This window comes from Aethalodelphis obliquidens, unplaced genomic scaffold, assembly GCF_003676395.1.
Source record: "Aethalodelphis obliquidens isolate GAN/ISIS:26980383/991018 unplaced genomic scaffold, ASM367639v1 scaffold7, whole genome shotgun sequence".
In the NCBI taxonomy this organism is placed as follows: domain Eukaryota; kingdom Metazoa; phylum Chordata; class Mammalia; order Artiodactyla; family Delphinidae; genus Aethalodelphis; species Aethalodelphis obliquidens.
The window spans coordinates 38,442,406-38,447,101 of NW_020837951.1; the positions used below are offsets into that span (position 1 = coordinate 38,442,406).

Genomic DNA, 4,696 nt, shown 5'->3' on the forward strand with positions numbered 1-4,696 from the left:
GTTGAATGGGAGAAGAAATCTGCAAACAATATATCCAATAAGGAGTTAATATCAAAGTATACAAAGAACTCATATAACTTAATATCAAAAAAACAAACAATCCAATTAAAAAATGGGCAGAGGAACTGAACTGATATTTTTCCAAAGAAAATGGCCAACAGGCACATGAAAAGATGCTTAACATCACTAATCATCAGGGAAATACAAATCAAAACCACAATGAGATATCACCTCACACGTGTAAGAATAGTTATTATCAAACAGACCAGCTGGGCCTGGCGCGTTGGCGCTCCCACTGCCACCTCCGCCGCCGCCACCGCCGCCCACCTGCCACAGGGAGCGAGCTCAGGGCCCCGGCTGTGCTGCGCCATGGCCCTGTACCGCACGGAGGAGCACGGCCAGCCCCACTCTCCCGGTTACCACCTCTTTTTCAAGAATGTAGTTGGTCACTACATTTCCTCTGATATTCCTCTGAAGAGGAAAATGGCATTCCTACAAAGAGAGCACGAAATGATGAATATGAGAATTTGTTTAATATGGTTGTAGAAGTACCTCCGTGGACAAATGCTAAAATGGAGATTGCCACAGAGGAGTCATTGAATCCCATTAAACAAGATGTAAAGGATGGCAAGCTTCCCTATGTGCAAATATCTTTCCTCACAAGGGTTATATATGGAATGATGGTGCCCTCCCTCAGACTTGGGAAGATCCCCATCGAAAAGATAAGAGCACAGACTGCTGTGGAGATAAGATTCCTATTGCTATTTGTGAGATACGCTCAAAGGTTCTTTCTCATGGAGATGTTGTTCATGTGAAGACCCCTGGAATTCTGGCTCTTATTGATCAGGATGAAACAGATTGGAAATTAATTGCTATCAATGTGAATGATCCTGAAGCCTCAAAGTTTCATGATATTGAAGATGTTAAGAAGTACAAACCTGGTTACTTAGAAGTTATGCTTAATTGGTTTAGATTTTATAAGATACCAGAGGGAAAACTGGAAAACCAGTTTGCTTTTTTTTTTTTTTTTTTTTTGTGGTATGCGGGCCTCTCACTGTCGTGGCCTCTCCCGTTGCAGAGCACAGGCTCCGGACGCGCAGGCTCAGCGGCCATGGCTCACGGGCCCAGCCGCTCCGCGGCATGTGGGAATCCTCCCGGACCGGGGCACGAACCCGTGTCCCCTGCATCGGCAGGCGGACTCTCAACCCCTGCGCCACCAGGGAAGCCCAACCAGTTTGCTTTTAATGGAGAATTCAAGAACAAGGCTTTTGCTCTTAAAGTTATTAAATCTACTCATGAATATTGCAAAGCATTGCTTATGGAGAACTGTGATGGAGGGGCTATAAATTGGACAAACGTGCAGGTATGTGATAGCCCTTTCCACTGCTCTCAAGAGGAAGCTAGATCATTAGTTGAATCGGTGTCATTTTCACTGAATAAAGGAAGTAATGAAGAAGATCAAGTATGGCACTTCCTTGGCAAGTGATGAGAACGTTTGAAGTTCTGCCATCAGGATTCCAGTCTCTAAGAACTACAAGACTCCCATCTCCCCCAAGTGCTAGAAACAGGCAGATCTATGAGAATTTGCTAACTTCCTGTTGAAACTTTTTTTTTCAAACTTTTTCATATGCGATGTGTAAATAAACATTGAAATTTTTGAAAAAAAAAAGACAACAAATGACAAGTGTTTGCAAGGATGTGAAAAAAAGAAAGAAAAAGGAAACCTCATGCACTGTTGGTGGGAATGTAAATTGGTGAGGCCACTATAGAAAACAGTATGGAGGTTCCTCAAAAAACTAGAAACAGAACTACCACATGATCCAGAAATCTCACTCCTGGGTATATATCTGGAAAAAATGAAAGCACTAATTTGAAAGGATACATACACACCAATGTTCACAGCGGCACTATTTATAACAGGCAAGATACCGAAGCAACCCAAGTGCCCATCAACAGATGAATGACTGAAGATGTGGTGTGTATATATATATATATATATACACACACAATGGAATATTACTCAGACATAAAAAAAGAATGAAATTCTGCCATTTGCAACAACATGGATGGACCCAGAGTGTATTGTGCAAAGTGAAATAAGTCACAGAGAAAGACAAAAAGACATAATGTATGATTTTATTATGTGTGGATTCTAAAAAAACAACAAATGAACAAACATAACAAAACAGAAACAGAGCCATAGATACAGAGAATAGATTGTCAGAGGGAAGGAGGGTGGGGGATGAGCAAAATAGGTGAGGGAGATTAAGAGGTACAAAATTCCAATTACAAAAATAAATGAGTCATGGGGATGTGTACAGTGTAGAGAATATAGTCAATAATAATGTAATATCTTTGTTTGGTGACAGTAACTAGTATAGTGGTGATCATTTTGTAACACACAGAAATACTGAAACACGATGTTTCACTATGTGAAACTAACATACTGTTGCAGGTCAATTATACTTCAAAAACAAACAAACTCAGAAAAGGAGATCAGATTTTGTGGTTACCCAAGGTGGAGGTGGAAGGAGGCAGAATTGAATAAAAGTGGTCAAAAGATACAAACTTCTAGTTATAAAATAAGTAAATACTAGGGATGTAATATACAACATGATTAATATAATTAAGACTGCTGTATGTATGAAAATTGTTAGGAAAGTAAACCCTAAGAGTTCTCATCACAAGGAAAAAATACTTTTTATTTTGAATCTATATGTGATGATGGATGTTCACTAAACTTATTGTGGTAATGATTTCATGATGTATGTAAGTCAAATCATTATGCTGTACACTTTAAACTTAGTGCTGTATGTCATTTATATCTCAATAAAACTGAAAGGAAAACAAAAACAAAAACAAGGGTTCTGTTTTGTTCATGTTGAGTTTAAGCTTCCTATTTAACAGCTAAAATCAATCTCCAAAACTGGAGATTAGAGAAGCCCAGCCTAGTCAGCAGTACTTAAAGACATGAAAAGGGAACTGTGTGGGTGGAAAAGTGATCCCAGGCCAAAGAGAATAGCTGATACCACATTTAAGATACTGATAATTATTAGAAGAAATACATTACCATTAATGAATCAAATATCACCCTTAAAGATTCCTTAATTTTAAAACATGTAAATGTGAAGAATTATAACATTTTATACCTGATTCTAATGATAACCATAAATTTTAAAAAATAAAATGGTAGCTGGCAGGTTAGAAAATTATCAAAAGGTTTTCCAACTAAAAAGAAACATTTTTAAATAAATGCTTTAAATAAACTCAGAGATTTCCTCATAGCTGCAACTTGGAATCAGTTGTTTTTATTTCCACTAAAAATATAAAGTCAGGAAGTTTTTTCATAAAGACAATTACATATCATATAATTCATTTCCCATTTGCAGTATGACAGTATGATCATCTCCTGAGGTATCAAACTAAGATTTTGCTTCTCTTGGCAGTGATAACATAGTATAAATACCTACAAATGTAAAATGAGAGATTCTACTCTATTTAATATTTTCAAAGATTAAATTATCAAATGCAGATTAAACTATCAAACAAAACTCTATTATGCATGTTTTCACGTTGCATAAATACTGTCCCATGTAGACCCCAAGTTGAGAGAGGAAGAATTAATATTGGTCTACCAAACATCACAAGTGTTTCCTCTTTTAAGAAGAATGGGAGACAGATTTCTCACTACTGGAGAAGGAAGTTACAGATAATGGAGAGGAAGAAAACTACAATGAATCCTACAGTGTTGGATATTTAACTGGAATTGGAGGTATTAGTGTGAACTCACAGCTTTCAATATATACAGACACAAAAAATATATAGATGCATATTATATGTACATTATAATATGTATTACGTGTTATATAAACACACACACACATATATATGTATATATATTTTTTATATATATATATATATACACACACACACACACACACACACACATATATATGTGTGTGTCCACTGAGAAGACATGGAACAGTAACACCCCGATAGCAACGAACATACTTACCACAGTTAGAACCTACTAATGGCTTCTAAATACCATACTCCAGCAAATTAAACCAGGGCATTTTGGAGAAATGGCTCATTCTAGGATTGGTTGCCAGAAAATACAAGATGCTCCTGACACATGTTGTATGATAAAGTAAGGAAATGTTCAAAGAATGATAGAGATATGTCAAAAGGATCCAGAAGCCAGTTTGAAGGGGCTCCCACTGTCCAAACCTGAGACAACATAAACATCAAAATAAATATTGATTACATGGGAATTCCCTGGTGGTCCAGTGGTTAGGACTCTGTGCTTCCACTGCAGGGAGCCCAGGTTTGATCCCTGCTCGGGGAGCTAAAATCTCACAAGTCACTCAGCGTGGCCAAAGAAAAAAGAAAAATAAATAAATAAATATTGATTACAGACTATAACTAACCAAATAAAATAGAAAACCATGAGCCCATGTGAGTATAAATGAAGGAATGAATGAATGAAAAGTGTGATGAATAGAAAGATATATACAGAGTCTCAAAGTACCTCTACTCAAAAAAAAAAAGGAAAGCTTTATAGTATAAAAGTCTGGCAGACAGACAACACCTTAACCAAGTGATTAAATTGAACATCATTGGTAACGGGATTAATGAAAATCATGCATCACCTGATAGGATAAAATAAGAAACCAGCCTCGCTTGTGTGCTATTC

General features: G+C 37.0%; 1 pseudogene; it reads left to right on the forward strand.

The window, feature by feature from the left end:
- The first annotated feature begins 219 nt into the window (after positions 1 to 219).
- LOC113619699 (inorganic pyrophosphatase 2, mitochondrial pseudogene) lies at positions 220 to 1,492 on the forward strand (annotated as a pseudogene).
- The last annotated feature ends 3,204 nt before the right edge of the window (positions 1,493 to 4,696 follow it).